The sequence below is a fragment of the Cricetulus griseus genome, chromosome 7, assembly GCF_003668045.3.
Source record: "Cricetulus griseus strain 17A/GY chromosome 7, alternate assembly CriGri-PICRH-1.0, whole genome shotgun sequence".
Classification (NCBI taxonomy): Eukaryota; Metazoa; Chordata; class Mammalia; order Rodentia; family Cricetidae; genus Cricetulus; species Cricetulus griseus.
In genome coordinates, this window is record NC_048600.1 from 114,432,654 (window position 1) to 114,448,576 (window position 15,923).

A 15,923-nucleotide genomic window follows, 5' to 3' on the forward strand; every position below is an offset into this window, starting at 1 on the left:
TTCTCTCAAGTTTTATGTGGAGTGAAGCCCCCTGGGAAACCCGGGTTAGAAGAGACAAAGAGAAAACATCCATTGTCTTTGTAGGTGAGGGAAGCCTCACACCATTTTCTAAATGCCATCATGTCTATTCAAAGTGTCTTAAAATAAACAAAACCAAAAAAAGGACAGTGATTTTCAAAGAACAGTTGCTTCCTATGTAAGGACACTTTGGTATAAGGGGACATTGCTGACAGAGACAAGGAATGTGCAGCCTCTTGTCACAGACAATAATGGGACCTGAGGCAGCCATAATGCCAGGGCAGAAACACCTAGAATAAATCAATGAGAAGAGGAGATCCTATCATCATTTACATGAATCAACTATCCATCCACCTATCAACTATCTAGTTAGCTATCTCTTTTTTGTTTGTTTGTTTTGTTTTGTTTTGTTTTTCGAGACAGCGTTTCTCTGTGGCTTTGGAGGCTGTCCTGGAAATAGCTCTTATAGACCAGGTTGGTCTTGAATTCACAGAGCTCTGCCTGCCTCTGCCTCCCGAGTGCTGGGATTAAAGGTGTGAGCCACTAATGCCCAGCCCCTCTTTTTTTCTTTAAAGGCTGAGTTTCATGTAGCCTAACTGGGATGTGGGGTATGTTGGTATCAAACTCACTGTGTAGCTCAAGAGGACCTGGAACTTCTGAGGGGGAAAAAGCGGGGATTGTCCTTGCAGTTGACAAAATAGCCCTCTTCCAGTTCTCTTACCTGGGAGATTTATTGCTCTAAATTTGAAAAAATTTCATCCAATCAGATCTAGCTGTTAAAGCAACCAAAGTCACTGCATCTGCGTTCAGCAAGTAAAACCACTGTGCGCCCCAGGGTCTGAGCCCCCAAGGCTGACTGTATGCTGTTATCCACAAATGCAGAAGGCGCTGGACTCCAGATAGACTGAATATCTTGGCCAAAGTTTGTGTGAAACGAGCCAAGTCTGACACAGCTAGCTATTGTAGCAGTTAGCGAGACCGATCAGCTGTCTCCCCAGAGGCTCTGGATGTACTTAACACTGTTGTTAAGTCACCAAGGAGAGTGAGCAAAACAAACCACAACGTAGTTAAGACAAACTCGGAATAACTCTGCTCAGATATGACTTCCCAGAGAGAGATGGAGGAGATCAAATACATGCTCTGTTCATTCGTCCTTCCTTCCTTCCTTCCTTCCTTCCTTCCTTCCTTCCTTCCTTCCTTCCTTCTTTTTCTTCATTCTGTAGCCCAGCCTAGCTTGGCACTTACTATATAGCCCAAGGTTGTCTTGAACTTGCAATCCTCCTGCCTCACCCTCCTAAATGCTGGAATTACAGGGGTAAGCGATCATACCTAACGTGTTTTTTTTTTCTTTTTTTTACTCTTCTCCCTCCCGTCTGTCTCCTCCCCACCCCCTTCTCTTCCCCCTCATCCTCTCTGACCCCTCTGTTTTATTTACCTTACTGGGAACTGAATCCAGGGATTTGCATATGCTAGGCAAGTGTTCTACTACTGAGCTCTTCTTTGTTGTCATACTACCACAAAATTCAGTATCCACGATGCTTTAATAAACATATTTTAACTTCCATTAGTTACTAGTGAGGAGATTCCAGTTTAGTAGTGTTTTACTGTCTGAGTTAAGGTTGAAGGAAAAAAAGCTCCCATGCTAAACAGCTGTCTGACATTAAGAATTCCCTAGAGCCCAGTGCTAGTGGTGCATTCTTTAGTCCCAGCACTCAGGAGGCAGAGGCAGGCAATCTGTGAGTTCAAGGCCAGCCTGGTCTACAGAGTGAGTCCAGGACAGCCAAGACTACACAGAGAAACCCTGTCTCAAAAAAAAAAAAAAAAAAAAAATTCCCTAGAAAAATTAGCTGTAGCTTGATGAGTAAACATTAAGTAGCAACATTCCTTCCAGTGAACATGTGCTTGCTTTCTGGCTATTAAATATTAGCTCGTATTCAAAACACATTGCTTTTTAAAATATTCTATGTACAAGGCTGGGATGTAGCTCCAGTTGGTAGAGTGCGTGACCAGCACACAGGAAGCCCTGGGTTTCATCCTCAGTGCCATATAATGACTTCAACTCAGCACCTGGGAGATCATAAATGGGTCGAGGTGATCCTCAACTCCCAAGCAAGGTGAAGGCCTTGAAAGCCTGTCTCAAAATAAACAAACAAGTGCTCATGAGATGGCTCAGTGTCTAAAAGCTCTTCTCCTCAAGACTTATGCCTGAGTTTGAGCCCTAGGACCCACCTAGTGGAAGGAAAGAATTGATTTCCATAAATTGTCCTCCGATTCCCACAACCCACTGCGTACAGGCATGAACACCTGTACGTTAATCAATAAAATGTAACAAAAACTTAAAATGGAGTAAGGAGAGAAGGGTCAGAGGTTAAGGTCACCGGTGGCCCTTCCAGCAGACCCAAGTTTCATTCCCAGTACTCACAAGGAGGACCACGCCATCTGAAACTGGTGAGACAACAGATCACCACACCTTCCCTGAAGCTTTCATGCCGTCCCTCCCCACACCTTCCCTGAAGGCCTTCATGGGGCCCCTCCCTGAGCATTTCTGCACTAACTCACACTTTGCAATGTTCTTGTCACTTCTAATAATCCAGTCTCAGAGCCATCAAGACCACACCCCTGACCCTGAGACTCTAGTCCTGGGGCCGCCTACATCCCTATGCCATAAGGACTGAACTGTTCCCTTATTTGGCATTTGGACTGATTCCAGTATTTTGCTCTTATAAATAGCACATGAATATGTTTTTGAAAATTACATTTTTCCCTTTTTTGGGTTATTATTGCCTTGGGGTATAGTCCCCACAGTTAGTGGGTCAAAGGTTTGAAGTTGCACAGCTCTTAGTACCCATTTGTCAGAACATTCCCTGGGCAGACGCTGCTGTGTTTGAGCATTTTTATTTTTATTTTTATTTTGTATTCATTTTTGTGGTTATGTGGGGTTTTTTGAAACAGAGTTTGTCTTCATAGCCCTGGCTGTCCTGGAACTGGATCTGTAGGCCAGGCTCGAACTCACAGAGATCCACCTGCCTCTGCCTCCTGAGCACTGGAATTAGAGGAGTGCGGCACCCCCAGATACTGTATCCATTTTTGAAAATCACAGGACTTCAGTTTTCCTTAAGGGTCCTAACATGGCAGGACTTTTGCCAGCTTTTCCTAAATTCCCACGGAAACACATTCAGGCATTTTGAATGTTTGACCAGGTTTCTCCCCAACAACACAAAGTAAAATTTAATTTCCTTTCTTTTTCCTCTTTCTTCTTCCTCTCTTCCTTGTCTTCTTTCAGTGGGGAAAAGAAGTTAGGAAATGTCAAAACAACACCAATACAGTGACGTCAGAGCATTCTTTCTGTGGCTGCACAGGAACGCTCTCCAGCCAGCTTAGCTGGAGATATCAGCTACTCCCCCCAACACACACACACACACACACACACACACACACACACACACACACACACACACTCCATGCCAAACACACACACACACACATCATACCAAACACACACATGAGGAAGTAAGTAAATAAATGTAAAGAAATCAGAACCCCCTTGGGGATCTAAGTGGACAATTAGGTCCTTGAGCACTCTGTCACATTCCACATCCCAGCCTTCTTTAGTTACTTATTTTGTTTGGGTTTTTGGAGGAGTGGGGTTGTTGTTTATTTTGATCATGTGCCTTGGACTGTTTTTCTTTCTTTTTCTTAATATCAATAAAGAATATCCAGGAGGTTCTTTTTAACCTATTTTATGTGTGTGTACATGTTTGTACTCCCGGTGTGCATGCCACGGTGCCCATGAGGAGGTCAGAGGACAACATGCTGAAGTTGGTTCTCTCCTGGAATTTAGGTCATCGGGCTTGGCAACAAGAGTCTTTACCCACTAAGCAATCTCACCAGCCCAGTTCTTACTCCCATGGAAGCTTTACCTAAAAGAAGCACAGGCTGCCGGGTGGTGGTGGTGCACGCCTTTAATTCCAGCACTCGGGAGGCAGAGGCAGGAGGATCTCTGTGAGTTCGAGACCAGCTTGGTCTGCAAGAGCTAGTTCCAGGACAGCCTCCAAAGCCACAGAGAAACCCTGTCTCAAAAAGAAGAAAGAAGAAAGAAGAAGAAGAAGAAGAAGAAGAAGAAGAAGAAGCACACAGAATTTTGTATGTTCCTGACCCTGAAGCCTGTCCAAGGACTTCATTTTTTAAAGTGATAATGATTACCAAAAACTGACTCTTTTTTTCATTACGTTCTACAGATGCTGCCTTCTCACAGTCTTATTTCATAATAAGTAATTAATTCTGCCAGTTAAAGGCTACCTGGAATCAGTCAGGCAGTGGTGGCGTGCACCTTTTATCCCAGCACTTGGGAGCATTGTGAGTTTGAGGTCAGCCTGGTCTACAGAATCCCAGGACAGGCAGGGCTACACAAAGAAACCCCAGTTTTGAAAACACAAAAACAAACAAAAAAGCTCCCTGGAATCAAAGGAGCATAAACAAGGAGGCTTTGGCATGGAATTAAACGCAAAGAAGAGAAGAGGGGAGCTGGAGAGACGGCTCAGCAGCATAAGGGCACTCGCTGCTCTTGCAGAGGCCCAGGTTCGGCTCCCAGCACTGACACTGAAGCTCACAAACAGTGGTAACTCTAGTTCCAGAGAATCTGGCTCTGTCCGGCCCCCACAGACACTGCACACACATACACACGGACGCACACGCTTTGAATGACAGTGCCCACCAGCCGTGGTAGTGGCAGCACTTGAGAGGCAGAGGCAGGTGGATCTCTGTAAGTTCATGGCCCCCATAGGTCCATAAAGAGTATTGGGAGGTGTCTCCTTGTAGGGGTATGTGTGGCTTTATTGAAGGAGGTATGTCACCTGGGGATGGGCTTTGAGGTCTGAGAAGCTCAAACAAGGCCCAGTGGCTCTGTTTTTTGCTGCTGCCTGAACATCAAAATGTAGTGTAAGACCCCCAGAAGCTCAGGCCTCCAGAATCTCAGACCAGGACCTCGGTCACCCCAATCACAGGAGGAGTCAAAAGCTTGATGCAAACAGCATGAGGCTTTATTATAGTTGTTTAATGAGCTAACCCCATGTTAGCACGGGCCTTCCATTCACCCTCCATGGCAGATGGCTAGAAAGACAGCTCGAAGCGTCTGCATAGAGATTTTATAGGGCAGCATAAGGGGAGTGTCTAGGGGTACACACAGGCTCACTATTGGTGTATCTCCAGGCTTGGAGGGCTTGCCTTGTGTTGATTGGTCAACTGGCTGTTAATGGCCCATAGGCCCTCCCAGGGTGGTTGCTATGCTCTGCAAGTCATTGCTGTGCAGTTGTCTGTAAAGCACACCCAGAGCCATAAAGCATAGCACCACCAGCTAACTTCTGATTGGTTCCTTGCCACGAGGCAGGCATCTGACCTCTTAGTGACCAAGGCAAGGTCATGGCAAGCATGTGTTCTGCTGTTATGGCTGCCGAAATGGGGAGCTGGTCCCTTCAGTAGGACTCTCAGCTCCTTCTCCAGCACCATGGCAGCATTCAGGCCACCATGCTTCCCACCATGATGATAACAGACTAATTCTCTGAAACTGTAACCCAGCCCCCAGTTAAATGCTTTCCTTTATAAGAGTCACTATGGCCATGGTGTCTCTTCACAGCAATAGAAACTCTAAGACAGTGCCCATATGTGGTGGTTTGAATGTATTTGACCCCCCCCCCCAAAATCTCATAGAGGGTAGCACTAATTAGGAGGTATGGCTTTGTTGGAGTGGGTGTGGTCTTGTTAGAGGAAGTACACCCTCTTCTGGATTCTTTGGGTCCCACATACATGTGGTCCACATACAAACACACACATATACATAAAAATTAAAAACTGAAAAAAGGAAACACAATAGTAAAAAAGGTCATATAGTTATACAAAATAAAGAATCCTGAGAATGATTTAGGAAATTTGTGTGATGGACTCTCAGGGGCTTACTTTAACACCTGCCGCAGAGAACCCAGGTCTGATCTCAGTCTCATAAGATGACTCTAATTAACCCAGAACAGAAGGCTTTGAGGTTTCTTATGCTCAGGATACCATCCAATGAGTCTGTTGACCTCCTGTTGCCTGCGAGATGTACCACTCTCTGCTCCCATTCCACATCGGCCTACATGCTGCCATGCTCCCCTTCATGATCAAACGGACTGAACCTCTGAAACTGTAAGCCAGCCACCCCAATAAAACGTTTTCTTTATTAAGACTGGCCATGTTTTTTTTTTTTTTTTTTTTTTTTTTTGGTTTTTTGAGACAGGATTTCTCTGTGGCTTTGGAGGCTGTCCTGGAACTAGCTCTTGCAAACCAGGCTAGTCTCAAACTGACAGAGATCTGCCTGCCTCTGCCTCCTGAGGAGACTTGCCATGGTTATGGTGTCTCTTCACAGCGATAAAGTCCTAAAACAACAACATACATATATAAAAGAGAAGAGAAGAAGAAGAGAAGAAGAAGCAACAAGGCATTGTGGCACATGCCTTTATTCCCAGTACTCGAGAGGGAGAGGCAGGTGGATCTCTGTGAGTTCAAGGGCAACCTGGTCTACAGAACGAGTTCCAGGACAGCTAGGGCTAAACAGAGAAACCCTGTCTCCAAATACACACACACACACACACACACACACACACACACACAGAGAGAGAGAGAGAGAGAGAGAGAGAGAGACAGAGAGAGAGACAGAGAAAGAGAGAGAGGTATCTGCTCTGCCTATTGATTGAATGAACAGAAAAGACTACAAAGGAGCCTTGGAAGCCAGGATGCTTGCTGAATTACTTCAGGACCCAACACTATTTGGAGGCTCTAAGCTTGTATGTGATGGAGTAAAAGGCATAAAATATCCATGAATCAGTGGCTCCATGGCACCACCTAAGCTCAGTGTCATTGAAGCCCAGGCACCAAAAATAAAAGTTGATGAAAATCTGAAACTCCCTAAAAACAGAAATGATGATGCCAAGCTAAACAACACATGTCTGGAGTCCTGGCCATTTGGGACATCTGGGCAGGAGGACAGCAAAGTCCTGGAATTCAAGGCCAGGCTGGTAAACGTGGCAAGACTCTTGTTGCATAAAGAGGGAGAGCTGGGCAGTGGTGGCTCACGCCTTTAATCCCAGCACACTGGAGCCAGAGGCAGGTGGGTCTCTGTGAGTTCAAGGCCAGCCTGGTCTACAGAGTTCCAGGATCCAAGGCTACTCAGAGAAACCCTGTCTTGAAAACCCCACCACCACCAAAAAAAGAAAAAGAATAATAAAACATTTGCCATGCAAGTATGAGGACACATGTTCCAGCACACACGGGAATATGTACACATACACACTCACAAAAAGAGAGGAGGGAGAGAGAGAGAGGAGGAAAGGAGGGAGGGGAAAGAATTTCCATAAGGCTACAATTCATTCCTTGTTTCCCTGCTTGTGTTTTGGAACTCTGTGTCTCACATTCTAGGAACCAGGGAACCATGCCTTACCTAACTGGACAAGGACTCTTTCATCCTTGTTGCTTCTTTTATTTAACTAGTTAATTAATTGATTAACTTGGAGACAGGGTCCCGACTGACTTCATCTGCCAAGCCCTCTCTACCAACAGAGCTACAATCCCAGCCCTATTACTCTTAGAGACCTTGGCAAGCACAAGCTCACAGCGCCCTCTGCTGTTCCATCACAAGGCTATTAGGACTGACATTGCTGAAGGATCCGGACAGGGGCTGGAAAGGCAGAAGAAACTGAAAAGCTTTCTGCAAGACTGCTGGACAAGATCGCTCAAATAGAACACAACACGGGGCAACGATGAAGCAAAGGAAACCAAATGCTTGAACTTTGCCACAGAAATGGTTTTTCAGCATTTCTGAGCCGAGTAGAAACCTTCAAGACATCCACACCAAAGGCATCAAAAATGGAAAGCTCAGCACTCGGGAGGCAGAGGCAGGCAGATCTTGAGTTGAGTTCGAGGCCATCCTGGTCTACAGAGCAAGTTCCAAGTTCCAGGATAGGCTCCAAAGCAATACAGAGAAACCTGTCTCGTTAAAAAAAGAGAGAGAGAGAGAGGAACTCGTGGTGGCCATTCTGCCAGAAGGGGAACCAGCGGGCTATTTCCAGAGTTTGGTCTGTTCAGCACTAATGGCCAGGATGCTGGGAATTAGGGACTGGAAGACCCCAACTCAAGCCAGCCTGATACCTGATACCTGATACCCACCAGCATGTACTTGAAAATCACTCTGGCCACACACAGCTCTGGGACAAAGAACACATGAAATGGTTGGTCATGATGACCAGTCTCTGGAAATTGTTATTACTATGCACCAAACCAAACCAAACCAAACCAAAACAAAAAAACTGTCTGGTTTCTTTTTCTTTTTTTATTTTTGATTTTTCGAGACAGTTTCTCTGTGTCTTTGGAGGCAGTCCTGGAACTAGCTCTTGTAGACCAGGCTGGTCTCGAACTCACAGAGATCCACCTGCCTCTGCCTCCCGAGTGCTGGGATTAAAGACATGTGCCATCAACGCCCGGCCAACTGTCTGGTTTCTAAAAAATTGTTATGGGTTACCCTGCTCCAGGGCACCCAAGTTTTGAAAATAAGTATAAGTCACCCTGTTCCCAGAAAAACCACTAGCTGCCACATGGCCTTGCAGGTGTAAAAACCAAAATAACATTCCAAACCCCTCTTGGGCAAAATTGTAAGTTCAGTTCCCCACCAGTCAGTCAATGACTCATGTATGTTATAGCCAATCAGTATGTTGTCATACTCCTGCCTAGTGACCAAAAAGACATAATAACTTCCTGCTTTGGAAACTCGGGGCCATTCTCTTCCCAGGGAACAACCCCAACACGTTGGAATAAAATCCTTTTGCTTTTGCATCGAACTTGTGTTCTGTGAGTGACTCTGTGGGGTCCCAGAGTTGGACTTCACTTCTGGGTCCAACAGGACCATTCCTCCCCAGGCCTCATGATGCACCCACAGCTCTCCCCATAACTCCCCTGTACTCTTCTGTCAATATTTTTACATCCATGTTCTTTTCTTTTTCATTCATTTTTAAATTTTTCCAAAATCCCCCTAGAGGGCACACCGTTCCTGGAGGTACTGCAATACCAGGTCTATGATTGAAATGGACGGAGCAAGCTCCTATTCCAACTCCTAGTTCCAAAACTCCATTTAATATATTGGCCTCAGAGCTGGGTATCAGTGACTCAAGCCTTTAATTCCAGCAGTCCAGAGGCAAAGGCAGATGGATCTCTATGCATTTGAGGCCAGCCTGATCAGTCAGAGCTGTTACACAGAGAAACCCTGTCCTGAAACAAACAAAACAAACAAACAAACAAAATACAGGGGGCTGGAGAGATGCTCAGAGATTCAGAGCACTGACTGTTCTTCCAGAGGACCTGAGTTCAATTCCCAGCAACCACATGATGGCTCACAACCATCTGTAATGAGATCTGGTGCCCTCTCTGGCCTGCAGGCAGACATGCAGGCAGAACACTGTATACATAATAAATAAATAAATCTTAAAAGAAATAACTCAGCTGGGCAGTGGTGGCGCACGCCTTTAATCCCAGCACTCGGGAGGCAGAGGCAGGCAGATCTCTGTGAGTTCGAGACCAGCCTGGTCTACAAGAGCGAGTTCCAGGATAGGCTCCAAAGCCACAGAGAAATCCTGTCTGGGGGGGGGGGGAAGGAAGAAAGAAAAGAAAAGAAATAACACAACAAAAATGTCCTCAGATAAAGGACGTATCAGATATTAAAGTGAAAAGAACAGATACTACTCTTGGTCTTAGCCAATAGGTTGAGAATTTTATTTTCCTCAAAAAATTATTTTAGATTTATTTTATGTGTATTTTGCGTGAATATATGTAGGGGCACCATGTATGTGCCCTGGTGCCCATGAGGTCAGAAGAGGATGGTGGGTCCCCTGGAACAGATGTTATGGATGGTTGTGAGTTATTTTGTGGATGCCAGAAACCAAACCTAGTCCTCTGCAAGAGCAACAAGTGCTCTCAACAGACAAGCTGTCTCTCTGGTGGGTCTTTGTTTGTTTGTTGAGATTGTTTCTATGGATAGCCCTGGCTGTTCTGGAACTTGCTTTGTAGACCAGGCTGGCCTCGAACTCAGAAATCCACCTACCTCTGCCTCTGGAGGGCTGGAATCAAAGGTGTGTGCAGCCATGTTTGGGTCACCACACCTGGCTACATCTCTGGTGAATCTTTTTCTTTTCTGAGTGTTCCCTTCCTCCTTCCTTCCCTTCTTGCCTTTTCTTTCTCTTTCGGTCAGTCTTTCTTCTCCCCAGCTATAGTTACCCTAAGAACAGGGTCTATGGGCCTGGAGAGATGGCTCAAAGGTTAAGAGCATTGCCTGCTCTTCCAGAGGTTCTGAGTTCAATCCCCACAACCATCTGTAATGAGATCTGGTGCCCTCTTCTGGCCTCCGGGCATACATGTGGGCAGAGTACTGTATACATCATAAAGAAATAAATCTTAAAAAAAAAAACAACAGGGTCTACCGCTGTGTTACTGGTGAGCTCAAGAGCTTAGTTAGTTAGGACACCGAGTGCGTATGCTCAGCTCTCAATAAGCAACTTGGGTAAATAAGTGAACGAATTCTGGGCTCTGTCATTACAGACACAAGTCAACAGCAACGGCAAAAACGTGAGTTGCCTTGCTGTGAGCAGACAAGAAGCTCCTCTGTCCACAGAAGTGTTATTTCTTTCTGAAACTTCTTGGCCTTATTTATTTATTTGATCTTTGGAGACAGGACTTCTCTGTGTAGCCCTGGCTGTTCTGGTACTTGCTTTGGAGAATGGGCTGACCTGGAACTCAGAGACTATCTATCTGCCTCTGCCTCCCAAGTGCCAGAATTAAAGATGTGCACCACCACTGACTGGCTGGCCTTATTTATTTTAATTAGCAAAAAGTTACATGTGTTTATCATGTACTTGATACTCTGAAGTGTGAATACACTGTGGAATGGCTCAGTGAGTTGCTGGATATATGACCCAGCTTGCATCATTATTTTTGTGGTCACAAGATTTGCAATCTATTGTCTTTACAAATCTTAGGAGTCCAGCAGTGTTGAGAGTGTGGTTCCATGCCTAGTAAGTGTCATGATGTCATGATCTGGGACTGATCTCCAGTGCACTTCCCACCCCACCCCCAAAGAGATAAGAAAGAGAAAAGAAAAAAAGAATGGTAATTGTTTTTAAGTATAGTTACCGTGATGGACTGTAGAACTTTTTTTTTTTTTTTTGAGGTCCTTGAACTCGTTCTTTAGACCAGGCTGGCCTCAAATTCACAAGTGCTGTGATTAAAGGCATATGCCGCCACCACCTGGTGACTATAAAGCTCTTTTTGTTTTAACTTCTTTTTTCAGATTTTTTTTTTATGTGCTTTGCTGTTTGACATGCATGTATGTCTGTGTGATGGTGTTGGATCTGCTGAAACTAGAGTTATAGACAGCTGTGAGGTGTCGTGTAGGTGCTGGAATTGAAGCTGGGACCTCTGGAAGAGCAGCCAGTGCTCATAACCACTGAGCCATCTCTCCAGTCCCATAATTTGAAGTGGGAAGACCTACTTTTAATCCAGATATTTTTGGGTTTTTGTTGTTTTTTGTTTTGCTTTTTTGCCTTTTTGAGACAGGGTTTCTTTGTATAGACTGTCCTGGAGCTAGCTCTGTAGCTGGCCTCGAACTCACAGAGCTCCACCTGCTTCTGCCTCCCAAGTGCTGGGATTAAAGGTGTGCGCCACCACCACCCAGCAACTGCAGAGATCTCAAATTATTCTCTTCTTTTGAGGGGGGTTCGAGACAGGGTTTCTCTGTGGCTTTGGAGGCTGTACTGGAACTAGCTATTGTAGACCAGGCTGGTCTCAAATCCACAGAGATCCACCTGCCTCTGCCTCCTGAGTGCTGGGATTAAAGGCATGCACCACCCCCCCCCCAGGAGAGATCTTAAAGTATTCTGCCACAATAAAAAATTTTACTAAACATGGTGGCTCAGATCTTTAATCCCAGCACTTGGGAGGCAGATACTGTGAATTTGAGGTCAACCTGGTCTAACTGAGTTCCAGGATAGCCAGACTACATAGATACCCTGTCTCAAAAAAAAAAAAAAAGTGTGTGTACACTTGTTCATTTGTGTGTTGAGTGCCCTTGTATGTGTATATACATTGGAGGCTGAAGAAAGTTAATGTCAGGCATCTTCCTTTATTGCTCTCCATCAACTTATTTTTTAAATTTAATTTACTTATATTTTAATGTATGAGTGCTTTGCATATATACCTACAGATCAGAAGAGGGTATCAGGTCCTATTATATATAGTTGTGAGCTGCCTTGTGGTTGCTGAAGATTGAACTCAGGTCCTCTGGAAGAGCAGCCAGTACTCTTAACCTGTGAGCCATTTCTGCAGCCCCCACCAACTTATTTTTTTGAGGCAGATTCTCTCACTGGAGCTCACAGATTGAGCTAGGCTGACTGGCCAGTGAACTCCTATCTTGCCTCTTGATTTTTATGTGGGTATGTGGCAAGTATGGCACTGACTGAGCTGTCTCCTCAGAGCCCCCTTTTCTTATTTACGTAGCTCAGGTGGCCTCTACTCAAGGCAATCCTGCTTTCTTCACCCCGGTGAACGCAGGGGTTACAGGCATGTGCCACGTCACCAGCTTTGTACATTTCTATTCTTTGACTGTGCTTTGACCAGCATCTACCCCACTTAGATTTGAGTTTGGTGGGGTCTCCATGCATTACTTTTTCAGCTTGAGACTCAGGACCTCGAATAATGCTTAGGATACCCCCAACCTGAGGCTGCCATTTTAAGAAAAACAAGGAATTTTAGCAAGAGGTCTCAGCTGCATACAGGACCTTAGGGAAGGCTCCAGCAGACAAGAGGAGGCTGCCCCGCCTCTTTGGCTCTGAGCACAGCCCCAGGACAGTCTGGAAAGGCCTGCCTTGTTACTTAAGAGTGTGGAGCCAGGCTTCCTGCCAGCTGACATGGCACAGAAGGTACAGTATTTTCCTAGAGGAAGAAGGAAACTCCTCTATCACTCTCTCCAACTGCCAAGGTTGCCCTCTGCTGAGGACACTTTGGTCACAGTTGACTCAGATTCAGAAGTAGAAAACACAGGCGCTTTCTCCCAGAGTTTGTCATCAGGGCATGTTGAACCGTTTGTTTTCCTGTAAGCGCCAGACAGGGCCCCAGAGTTTATTTAAGTTCTCATTAGGAAAAAAAAAAAAAACCCAAAAACAAAAATCAGACATTCTGGCATAGCATGGCTGACTTACAGGTTTCCACCCAGAGCCAATGGTGAGCAGGGCAGAGGGGCATTTCTGACATGTCTGCTTCCTGTTCTAGGGACTGTCTTTCACTTTTCACACTGACATAGTGCACCAAGAAGACAAATCCTGCCGTAAGGATGCTGTAACGGAGCGTAGTTCTACTCCAGAAAGCATGGTCTCTATGTGTAGACATGCATAATACCTTTTAATTTAAAAATTATTTACTTATTATGTATACAGTGCATGACAGAAAAGGGCACCAGATCTCATTACAGATGGTTGTAAGCCACCATGTGGTTGCTGGGAATTGAACTCAGGACCTCTGGAAGAACAGTCAGTGCTCTTAACCCCTGAGTCATCTCTCCAGCCCACCTTTTAATTTTTTAAATGATTTTTATGTGCATTGGTGTTTTGCCTGCATGTGTATCTGTATGAGGTTGTCAGACCCACTGGAACTGGAGTTACAGTGTGGGTGCTGGGAATTGAACCCTCTGGAAGAGTAGCCAGTGCCCTTAACCACTGAGCCATCTCTTCAGCCCTCCTTTTAAATTTTTAAAAGCTTATTCCTATGGGTGTTTTGTCTGAATGTGTGCCTATGCATAATATGCCTGGTGACCGAAGAGGCCAGAAGAGAGAAGAGAGTTAGATCCTTTGGGACGATGGTTACAGATGGTGAGTACATGAGCCTCCCTGTAGGTGCTGGGAATTGAACTTGGGTCCTCTAGAAGAGCAGCCAGTATATCTTAACTGCTGAGCCACCTCTCCAGCCTATAATAAAATCCGTTTAAGTTTATTTATATGTGTATACTATATCTGTGCATGCTTGAGGAGGCCAGAAAAGGGCATGGGATCCCCTGGAGCTGAAGTTACAGGTGATTGTGAGCTGCCCAATATGGATACTGGGAACCAAATTCCAGACCTCCAGAAAAGCAGCAAGCACTCTTAACTGCTGAGCCATCTCCCCAGACCCCTCTAAAATTCTTCTCCAATAAATAAACCTATTCTGCTGTGCTTTCTGGTGAACCTTGTCAGATAATCCATCCTTTCCCTGAGCACATAGGGCTCTTGAACCCAAACATTGGATTAAGAACTCTCTGACAGGCTTGAGCGATGTCGCCAGTTCAAACTGCTTGTTTAATCTGCTTTCCACAGCTAATTACTGTTTCATGTAGTTTGCCCCGGTGTTTATGCCTCTTCCCAATTGAGTTATTTCAGAAAGTTCCCTCTCTCTTAGGACACTGCTCATGTCCCCAAGTTCAGGTCAAGAAATTGGAGGCCAGGGAGTGCCTCAACAGAAAACCAGACATCCAGGGTTGCCCAGCAAGGTAACTTGTTCAGAAGTGAGCCCAAGTTTGAATAAAGCATCCGGCCACTCATGCTCCAAGTGAATAGAGCCCAGCCAAGCAGTGTTGAGCAAGGATGGCTGCCCAGTCCACCACTGTCTTATTATACCCTCTGTCGTCTCAGCACTGACAAACCCCCTGAAAATTCTCATCCTGGCTCCCCATTGATGGCATGGGGGCTGCAGCCTTTAGGACACGGTTATATGATGGGACAGTGAACACATGTGACTGGTGCCCTTGTAATGCGTCCATGGGGCTGGAGAGATGGCTCAGTTGGTGAAAGTGCTTGCTGTGCAAGCCTGACAATCTGATTTCAGATCCCTGAAAGCCACAGAAAAAGCTGGATGTGGGGCTGGTAAAGGTACAGGGCTCAAAGAGTTCCATCCCCACAACACACATGGTAGAGAGAAGTGATTCACACAAGGTGTTCTTTGCCCTCCAGACAAAATACATATGTTTTTAAAATTTTAAAGAGGCAGGACACAGCAGCATGCAACTATAATTTCAACAATCCTTTGGTGAGATAAGAGGCAGAGAGGGGAATAGCCTGGAAACTGGGGCCAGATACCTGGAGTAAATAGTGAAATGGGAGAAACATGAGGCGGAGCCACAATATAGGGGGCAGAGACTCCTGAAAGTTTTCTGACATACACACACACACACACACACACACACACACACCACACCTGCACTCACACAAAGAAGTCTGAAGGACTGGGGAATATGGGGAATAGTTCAGTTTACAAAGCAGTTGTCCTACACACTTGAGGACTTGACTTGATCCCTAGAAACCATGATAGGCATCTCTGTGACTGTGATGCCAGCTTGATCTACACAGTGAGTTCCAGGACAGGCAAGACTACACAAAAACCCTGTCTCAAAAAATAAATAAATAAATAAAGTCAGGTAGGCATGGTGGTGTGCTGGGAGACACTGGGACTCACTGACCAGCATAGCCTACTTGTTGAGTTCCAGGCCAGTAGAGATGCTCTTGCAATAACAAACCAACAAACAAAATGTTAAGAGGTAGACAGTGCCTTGAGGACAAATGCTGTTGTCTCCATACACGTGTGTGTGCACACACAAACATACACATATGCACAAACACAAAACCCAGGTCTGAAACCTGGTAGCCTATGCCCATAATCTCAGCATTTGGGATTGTGAGGAAACCAGCCTGGGTGACATTTGACTACCTCAAAAAAAAAAAAAAAAAGAGACAAAATAAAGCAAGAAGATTTGGATGAGGCTAAGCCATAAGCAACTACACCAGCAAGAAGCTTTCAGTGGAGCCTAGATCAGT

At 45.3% G+C, this 15,923-nt stretch overlaps 2 pseudogenes; both read right to left on the bottom strand.

Annotated features, from left to right (window-relative positions):
• Positions 1–9,072: 9,072 nt before the first annotated feature.
• On the bottom strand, positions 9,073–9,248 carry LOC113836918 (annotated as a pseudogene).
• A 456-nt stretch (positions 9,249–9,704) lies between these two features.
• On the bottom strand, positions 9,705–9,810 carry LOC113836917 (annotated as a pseudogene).
• Between the last annotated feature and the right edge of the window lie 6,113 nt (positions 9,811–15,923).